Source organism: Condylura cristata, unplaced genomic scaffold, assembly GCF_000260355.1.
Source record: "Condylura cristata isolate star-nosed mole 26May11 unplaced genomic scaffold, ConCri1.0 scaffold00007, whole genome shotgun sequence".
In the NCBI taxonomy this organism is placed as follows: Eukaryota; Metazoa; Chordata; class Mammalia; order Eulipotyphla; family Talpidae; genus Condylura; species Condylura cristata.
The window spans coordinates 14,449,961-14,460,532 of NW_004567108.1; positions in this window are offsets into that span (position 1 = coordinate 14,449,961).

The window sequence follows — 10,572 nt, forward strand, 5'->3', positions numbered from 1 at the left end:
GCAAATGAGTGATTCACTTGGGGGAGGAAAATCCAATAGAAATAGAAAGCCAAGGATTAAGTATTAAAAAATAATTTTCCTGTAAAATAAACCTGGTAGGTTTTCTTCATCAGTCGGCCTGTTCTGCTCCCCATTCTGTCTCTGGTGAATCCTCTCACTGCCCCTGCACCTCTGGCCTGTACTACAGTTCTGTAGGTATAAATAAATAAATCTTAAAAAAAAAAAAGACTTGTTTAATAAAATGTTCAAGTCATCACAGAGTAACTCCTCTAGTAAATGGAATATTGTTGAGTACCGCTGTAAAAGTATACTCTTCCCATATCAGGTCAAAGAAACCCAATCTGGGGTTTTGACTTATTGAGTGATAGTTGGGAGTCAGTAAACAACTTTCTGACACTGTTTGTAGCTACAGTTTTATTGGAACACAGTCACTACCTTTCATTTATGGAATATTTATGGCTGTCCTCACCTATAATGGCAGAGCTGAGCATTTGAGATGGATCTTACATGGTCTGCAAAGTCTAAGATTGTCGCCATCTGACCCTTTGCAGAGAAAGTTTGCTAATTCTTGGTTTGGGGAAATAACTTGGTAAGTCAATAATTGTGTAACAGATTTCAGGGACTGTTTGATTTGCCCATGTTTGTTTAGACAACTACAAATGCTGTTTCCACCTGATTAAACATCAAATGATCCTCTGTCATTTTCTGAAGAATAATTTCTTGTCATTCCAGTCAAATCAGACACATAAATGATTGCATGATAAGAATCATTCTCTTTCCTCAGTGGTGGTTGAATTCTCAACCTGGAAATGTCTGTGGCACAAGGGGCCTGTGGGGAGCTTGTGGCCTTTAGTTTTACACCCTTCAACATGTGGAACTGGAGTCAATGCCTTAGAACAGCATCACTGACCACGCTGCTTGTCGCAGTGATGCCTTTGTTAAAGCTTTCACTGGCACAAGGTATTGGAGCATCTTGGCTCTCTAGATTCCTCTGAGTGTCCTGAGCACATAGAGCACAGTGTTCTGTTAAAGGACACATTGCCCCTTCCTTGAAAACGATGTCTCTGCTACTCAACACAATACAATCCCCTATACGTCCATCTTATGTTCTGGGCTCCAGGACAATAGTTAGGGTTAGATCACCATAAAACTCAGCTGTAGAATTACTAGGTCCGAGAAGGAAGGTTAGGGACTCTACATAGGAGGAAGAAACTCACCAACATTGTTGCAGCAGCTGGGAGGATATAATTTAATTGGATTCTGAGGATGCTGAATGAAGGGATGTTCTCGTAGAGGAGGGAAGTGGAGTCTATTGTGAGAGCATTTATCCATGAGACATGAGTTAACGCCTTTGGCAATCACCTAGGAAATGATGACTCTTGGAAGTTTGGAGAATAGGAAGACTCACACCAACGGAAGTAGAAATTCTGGAGGTGATGGGACAGAGTGGAAAAACTGATCTGAAGGCATAGAGGAGAGGGCATGGTAAGGTCAACGCACAATCTAAGGCCAGAAAACCCATCAGTGATTACCTCCTGGGGAGGGCCCTGAGGACCATCACTTTATCCCTGGATTAAAGAACCTTCTGGCTAGAGAGCACAAGCATCACTGACATCCTGGTCGGTAGTTATTCCTGAGGAAAGGGCTGATGACAAGAGGTGTTGATCGAGAACTGGGCTTCCTGATTCCAAGGGGGTACCAGGATTCCAACGTAAGAGACCATCAGAAGTTCTGCTGGCTAAGTGGGCAGCAGAGAAGGTGTGTGAGGCCTGCAAGGGAAAGAACTGGAGGCTGAAGCTGGTCAAAGTAGCAGCTCAGGTTGAAATTGAATGGTGCCTTCTGCAGAGGGAGGAGTTCAAGGCCAAGGAAGCTGCCCCCCCGCACCCCCCTCCCCCCCGACCAGCCTATAGCCGCTGCAGCTCCGAAGTGAAGGAGCCGCGGGAGAACCCCATCCTCCAGATGGTCTCCCAGAACAGGGGTGAAGTTCTTGTGCTATCCAGCCAGAAATCCTTGAAAAATGGTTGCATCAATGGGTACGGGAGGAAGAAAGAAGCACCTGTTCCATGAACTGGCATTTTAGATGCCTTCCTGGAATACATAGATTTAGCAAAGCTTGAGTTCTATTTCTGTGAAAAGGCATTCAGTTATCTCTATGTTATATAGTAGTAGGTCTCTTCACTTTTTGAAGAACAACAAATTTAGATTCTCTGTACAAACAGAGCTTATCCAAAGACTTTGCTCTGCAAACATCCCAGGCCGGATAGGTTCATCACTGGCTCAGGCAGCTTGAAAAAGGACCTTGGTGCTGTTGGCATCACCCCAACAGATTAAGGGCAACAAGCTAGCAGGCGACAGCAACTTGGGCCCCCCTGAGAGTCCCTATGAGTCCTTTCTCTTGGAGGGTTCCCCGCCGCTTTCTGCCAAACTCCGTCATGGTCCTCTGCCCCTGGCCTCTGCTGTGGGCCTTCTATGCTCTGGCTCAGGCATGCCCGTGCCCACTTGCACAGGCCCACGCGTACCCTAGTGCTGCCAACGGGCATGCTTACGTATAAGCCCTCAGGCATCGATCACAGATGCTGATGGTGGGGGTTGGAGGGGCAGGACAAAAACTGATAGCTTCTGGGAGTGAAAGGGGAACAGGATCAAAACTGGGGTGGGAAGAGAGCACGGGGGATGATGTGATGGCACATGGGTGAATTGTGATGGGAAGCCCACGGGGATTACAACCAAGATGAAGAAGTGTACAAAATGAAGAATGATGTAATATATATATATATATATATATATTTATATATATATTTAAATAAATAAATTAAAAAACCCCAAACTGATAGCTTCCACTCACCCTACAGACATAATCATTTTGACATCATGTTTCTTAGACACATAACAGTTATACGTTGTCTACTTTTCTATGCTCTTTAGCTTAAACAATATATATCAATATTGACTTTTTTTTTACAGTACCTTTTTTAAAAGAAAGAACAGTGCTGGACACTTTTTCCCCCTAAAGCCTTTTTAAAGGTCAGGAGCTTTATCTACAAAAGCTAGTTATTTGTAAACCATGTAAAGAAGGAGCCAAACTTGAAATAATCACTTCTGGCTGAGGGCTAGAACAATAAATACAAGTAGAATTGTTTGGACTGTTTTTCATTTCTCTAATTAAAATTATTAGATGATAGATTTCAAGGATTTGCTGCACGTTATCAGTTGGTGTTCTGATAATAATCATTTGCAAACAAAGACCCCCATGCAAAAAAGTAGCATGGAGTTAACATGAAAACAGGCTCACAGACCAGTGGAACAGAACTGACAGCCGAGAAATCAGCCCTGGTTTATAAGGCAAGTCTTTTGATAAGGGCACCAAGAACACACAGTGGAGGAAAAGACTGTCTCTTTAAAACTTGCTTCTGGAGAAACTGACTAAAGGACAAGTAAGAAAAGCCAAAATAAATGAAGGGGTGACATCAAAATAAATTGAAAAGACAACCTACAAAATAGAGAAAACATAGGCAAGCAATTTTTCGATAAAGGGTTACATGCAAAATAGGTAAGGAACTCATATAACTAAGCAGCAAAACAACAAGTGGGCAAAGGCCCTGAGAAGACACGCAAACGACCAGTTGTTCCATGAAAAGACGCTCAACCACCCTGCGAGGGAAATGCAAATCAAAACCACAATGCGGAATCACATCACGCTTGCTAGGATAGCTCTTTCAAATGGACAAGAGATAACAAATGTTGGCAAGGACATGGGAAAAAGCACATCTTTACACACTGTTGGGAGGAATATAAACTGGTACAGCTATTATGGAAAACATGTGGCAGTTCCTCAAAAAAATTATAAATAGAATTATCATAAAACCCAGTAATCCCACTCCTGGAGTATATCCAAGAGAAACAAAATTAGTTTTCTTGCGATATCTGAACTCATAAGTTCAATGCAGATTACTTACAACAGGCAAAATATGAAAACAACCTGAAAGTCCTTAACAGCTGAAAGAATAAAGAAAATGTGATATAATGTAATACAGTGATGGAATATTATTCAGCCACAAAAAGAAGGAAATACCACCAAGCACAACAATATGGGTGAAACCGGAGGGCATTGTGTTTACTGAAAAGAGACAAATACATGTGGTATAATGTGATGTGGCGCCTGAGAAAAACAGCTTTCATAGGAATAGGAGAGAATAGTAGTTATTAGTAACCTGAGAGGAAAGTGGGGTTGAAGTCAAAGGGTACAAACATTGGTTATAAGAAGAGTAATAATGAGGATCTAATGTCAGCAGGGTGATTAGTTAGGAACAGAGTATTATGTAATTGTAAGTTGCTAAAAGTAAATCTGGTATTCTGACCACAAAAACAGAAAATGAGTTAATTTTATGAGGCAGTATATATATTAAATGTTTGGTGATAACTCTACCGTGTGTGTGTATGTGTATAAAATGATCATGTTATATACTTTAAATATATGTAATTCTGTCTGCCAATTATTGCTCAACAAAGAATGAAAAGATTGAGTTCTAAAGATCAACTATATGTAAAAATGTGAATTCTTTAATCGAATAGTTTCTTTAAAGATCTATGCATATAACTCTATAAGAAGAAAAAGCATAAAGCAATTTCTATATTGGGCCAACACATACATGAACAAGAAACACTCCCACGAATATAACTCTATTTATGGCAAATACCAAGAGGATCCCATGGAATGAATGCGATGGAAAGAGAGTGATGAAGGGGAGAGTTTATATCAATGCAGGAAATTTGCAGACTGGCATCAACGGGCCAGGAATTGAAGATATGGTTAAGGAAAAAATTTGTATCTGAGGTCAGGAAAAAACATAAAATGATTCACTAGGACATAAATGATTTGTAATTTTAGACAATTTGTATCTTTACACTCACTTATATGTGAGAAATTGTCAAGTAGAAAGTCATTTTCATGTAATCCCTCAAGACTTCCAAGAGGCCAAAAAAAAAAAAAACCACAAAATCCCAGGATTTGGGTTAACAAAAAGCCTTACTATTTCCCCCAGGTGGTTAGTAAAGGAAAAAAGAACATAAAAGTTGAAAAGAGAATATATTATCGGACGGATGTGGAGCGAAGAAGATTTAATGTCAAAGGTGTTAGTTACCAACAATTGCAAAGTAACAATGTCACTTAGATAAAACAATTTTCTCCACTAAAGTCAGGGTGAAATTTGATGTCACAATGTGATCACCGAAAATACGAGAGGGCAAATGTCAAGAGTTTTCCTGACGTTTTCCTCATGGCATTCTATTCTATTTTAGTCTCATGCATCAGCTAACCAAGATCTAATACCTAGTGGAATGCGCTTGCTGGAAAGAAACAAAAAACTATTTCTCAAAACATTGCACATGGTGCTAACAAAAAGCTTCCTGTCACTTTTAATTCCTGTTCATAGCATTACAAAAGAGAAAATACTAATTTTTTTAGGGGTGGAGTTTTTATCTTTAGCAAGGAAATAATAAAAAATTAAGTATGAGTGATGAGGTGTTGTTATATCACTGTTTTAAGTAAGGCCGCTTAAATTGGTATTTAGGATCTTTGGCTTCTTATATTGTTTGCATTATCAGAAATCCAATATCATATCAGAATGTTTTGAAATTTATGCTTTTAGAAGTTTATATGTCATTCATTTATATATGTGAGCAAATTTCTTTTTGAATGATCTATTCCCAAAATTCCATTTTATATTTTTATGTGCCTCCTTAATCCTTTTTGGAATATCACCAGGTTGAGATAATTGATAAACCAATTAAAATTCAGTCAGCATTGGTATGCATGGACTGGAGGCTATCCACTTATTTTTGTGAAAGATGTAGTGATAATCCACATTAAATAACTTTCTATAAATTGATGATGTGAAAATTCTTCATGTCACTTGCAGATCTTTGTAAACTTCAGGTCAGTATCCCAGTTAACTAACAAACCAGTTCAGCAACTTTTTCAGAAGTCTTTCTAATGTTCTTTGTGCCTCAGAAAATCCCCCAAAGAGAAGAAAACATTGAAGCAGATGGAAATCTAAGAGGACACTCCTACAGAAACAAATCTGACCATAGGGAGATAAATCAGCTAGAGTTGCGTTTTCAAAAGAATCCCTCAAGGCCACAATTAAGAACTACAGTTTCTGCTGAAATTGAGTCATAAATTTAAATGGAAAAAATATAGGCAATCATTATTTATAGTAGATTTATCTCATAGAAGAAGAGTAGCTGCTACAGACAGCTACAACCTGGGGCAAAGTTTTAATTGAATTTTTGGGTGTTCATTGATTTTCCTTTCATGTCTTGAATGATTCTGCCTATATGTTATTGGTGTATTCTGAACACCCTGAATTACAGAAATGTGCTTGAATTTGGTGTCATATTCTTTTATCTTTTCCACCTCTAGGGGGAAGTGTGTTTTCAACAATTCTAGTCTCAGAAGGTATTTTCTTGCAGCTGCAGGCACCCAGGGGATTATTCTTCCATGTGACTTTAGGTCTGGCCTGACGAGGAAGAGATCCTGAAAATCTTGAAGGATTCCTGGCCACCAGGATTCTGAGGGGAAAGGTTATACAGATTATTATAACTGATGGAGAAAACTTCCTTCTGATAACATTTCTAACCCACGGATCTGTTAAGTTCCCTGCGCAGTGCTGTCTCGCCTGCTGTGTGAGGAGTAACACAGATGCTGGTTTTATTTCAGAGCAGGAAACAACCAGTTGAATACTTTATAGGAACCTTGGTTCTCATTTGGCTAATTTTATTTTGCAGCGTTTCCCTGTAACTTTCTTTTGTTTTCATTCAGTAACACAGCCAGAAAGAATGGAGTGAAAAGTTTAGTAATCTGTTGAATGTTTAAAAAACAAGCTCAAAATTAGCTACATATAGAGTTTTCATTGAATATTATTACTTAATGAAAGTTAGCTTTATTTTTCAAGCTTTCTTTTACATGGTATTGTAGCTGATACATCCTATATTTCTAATCCAGTACTCTATAAAACTATTTTCAGGGGACAAAGAGGTAGTTAAATCCCTCATTGATAGTGGTGGGCCTCAGCTCTTCCTGTAGCCATTGTGAGTGTTAGGCTGGATGACTTTTTTTTTTTTTAAAATAATAGAATAGTTTATTTTTACATCATTTTGTGCCTTTTTCCATCTCAGTTGTAACCCCCCTGGATTTCCCATCACCAAAGCACCCTGTGCCATCACCATAGTCCAGTGCATTTCCCTCCACCCACTGTTTTTTGATCCCATTGCCCACCCCAACCCATAAAATGTCTCTGGTATATAGCTGTTCATTATTATTACTATTTTCTTGCCTGGTCCATTATACTCCTGCTATGAGGGAAACCATCTGGTATTTTTCCTTTTCTTTCTGGCTTATTTCACTAAGCATGATCTTTTCCAGCTCCACCCGTGTTGCTGCAAAAGGCTTGTGTTTATTATTATTATTTTTGGTTGCTGAGTAATATTCCATTGTGTATATGTACCACATCTTTTAAATCCAGTCATCCACTTTTGGGCATTTGGGTTGTTTCCATGTCTTTCCAATTGTAAATAAAGCAGCAATAAACATGGGGGTGCAAGTATCTTTTTGAATTAGTGTGTTTGTGTCTTTTGGGTAGATGCCTACAAGTGGGATTGCTGGGTCATAGGGAAGCTCCATGTTAAGCCATTTGAGGATCCTCCAAACAGTTTTCTACAGTGGTTGTACTAGTTTGCATTCCCACCAGCAGTGCAGGAGAGTTCCTTTTTCTCCACATCCTTGCCAACATTTGTTGTTGCTAGTTGTTTGAAGATGTGCCATTCTCACTGGGGTGAGGTGGCATCTCACTGTGGTTTTAACTTGCATTTCCCTTATTACATGATGATGTTGAACATTTTTTCATATGCTTGTTGGCCATCTGCATTTCCTCTTTGGAGAAGTGTCTTTTTAGCTCTTCTGACCATTTTTTTGATGGGGTTTTTATTTTTGTTGAGTTTCATCAGTTCTTTGTATACCTTTGTGATCAATCCTTTATTGCTAGTTTTGTGTGAGAAATTCTTTTCCCAATCAGTGGGCTGTCTGTTTGTTTTTTTGTAATGTCTCTTTTGCTGTACAGAAGCTCTTTAACTTGATGTAGTCCCATCTACTTATCCTTGCCTTCACTATCATTGCATTGGGTGCTGTTCATTATTATTATTCCTCTCCCCCTCCTTTATGCTCCTGCTATAAGTGAAACCCTCCGACATTTTTCTTTTTCTCTCTGGCTTATTTCACTAAGCATGATCCCTTCTAGTTCCAACCATGTTGCTGCAAAAGGCATGAGTTTATCTTTTTTGATCACTGAGTAACATCTCATTGTATATATATATACACCACATCTTTTTAATCCCAGGCTGGATGACTTTTAAAATCTTTTCCAGTCTAGGATTAGAAAACTGCTTTCTGTTTACACAAACTTTCTACTGCTTGAGAAAAATCTAATTTGTTGGAAAGCAAACCAACATTCAAATCCATACACTGTTATTCTCACCAGTGGGTCTTCCCTTAATTTGGTGCCTATTTTCATGAAAACAGTTTTCTTTAAAAACCCGAATTTATGCTCCCTCGATAAATTTCAGGGCTGCTTGGAGCAGCACCTGCTTTCTAGTTATGCTGTCTAATTTGGGGGCTCTTCCTTCCTATAGCTTGGGTTGTCAGTGCCCTTGAGTTGCAAACTGGAGGCGGAGAGCTCTGTTCCATACACCGCAGCAAGGCTGATCGTTGCCCCAGCCCGCAGGGACTGCCCTGTCGGTGACCCTCGGCCTGGCGGGCAGCGCCTGCAAGAGGAGAGGCGGCAAGTTTGGTGCCACTGAAACCCCAGAGTCTCCGAATAAGCCCACGCCATACCCTGTGCAGAATCCTATTGCCATTGGCGGGTGTCCCCCAGACACAGGGCAGCATGGACAGTAATAGGAAACCGGCCCCTTCACTGTCTCCTGGCAACCGGTTTCCAAATCCATTAAGTCCCTTGGAATTCGGGATTGCGCTCTTTCTTTTTCTCTCTCTCCCCACCCTGCCCCTGCAAAGCGCCCCTTCGCACCCCCTCTCCCCACGTCTCGTCTTCTCTATTCCCCTACTTTGGAGTTCAGAGACGATATAACTGCTGTGAAAGTCTAAATCCTTATTTACAGTGAGTGAGGACTAGGCTCTTCATGGAATTAAATTTTATACAGATGCTTCTTTTGCTACTGGCTAGCGGCTCTAATTAAATACAGGAAAGTTCTCGCAGGACTTGGAAGGTCCTATCTGAAGATTCAGGTGCGGAATCGGAATACGAAACGCCGCGGAGGACGAAATGTCACCTATCGTTGCTTTTACTCAGCTGGGAAGAGAGCTAGGAGGGTGCAGTTAATCGCCGCCAGCTCTGATGCCCAAAGTTGTCCCAAGTCAGGGAGCTCGGGTTCGCTTTTTCACGTCACACATGAGAACGATCGATCTTTAGGGTCTCGGAGTGAACCTCCCCCCACCCCCGTAAGATCCCCAAAGACAACCCCAAAGGCCCCAACCAACCCGCGGAGCCCCAGACGCGGCACCGGCAGCGGCGGCGTGGGGATGCCAGCCTGCGCCGGCAGAGGGCGCGCGAGAAGACCAGTCAGCATTTGGGGACCCGACGCTCGCGCGAAAGACCGTTTTAAAACATTTTCAATTTATTTTAATTCGCGGCACGTCGGTGTGCGAACCCCCCCGTTCAAGGTAGCACTTCACGTGGCAAACGGCCTCAGAGTTTTGCCACTTTCGGCGGGTCAAGTTCCATTCGAACCGTCTGCGGCTCGGCAGACTCCCGCGAGGCTGCTCCGGCACCGACGGCCCCGCGGCCGTTTCCCTTCCTGTGTCCTCTGCTGTCGCGGCTGCGACCGCGGGCAGGGCTGGGCCCCAGGGCGGACCTTTGTGGGCATCGCAGAGCCCGGGGCACTGCGTGTCGCGCCCCCGGGGCGTCGTGGTCGGCTCTCCCAAGCGAGGGTGCGAGCGGAGCTGCGCTGGCAGCCGCGGGACACCCGGGGACACGATGTGGGGAGCTCTCTCCTTGGAGTTACCTGGCTTCCCAAACAAGGCGCCGAAGACACCTTGGCGATGCCTTTCAAGTTTTCACCGCCTCCAGAGGCCCCACTGCCGGCCTGGTTTTGGGCGCCCCAAGTTTCGCTTTCCCGCTCCCGCGTCCGCACGCGGGGTCCCCGGGACGGGGCGACTCGGGCGCGAACCCGCCCGACCCGGAGGGCGGAGGCCGCCCCGGGCGGAGGAAGGAGGGGTGCGACTCACGCCCGGGCTGGCGGGGCGTTCCAGGTCCGCGCCGAGCTGTCTGCCCGGGGACTTTGGTCCCGGTTCTCTGACCTTGAGCCCGGCGACCGGGAAGGTCGGGTGCCCGCCCCGAGCTGGCCCGTCTGGAAGGGGCAGAAGTGAAAACAGAGGTGAGAGCGAGCGGGACCGACAGATTCTGGCAACGAGGCCACACATTTCCAGAGCCTCCCCCTTCCTCTAATCCAGTCCTTTTTGGGGGGCTGGGCAGAGTGTGCGTGCGTGTGTGTGTGCGTGTG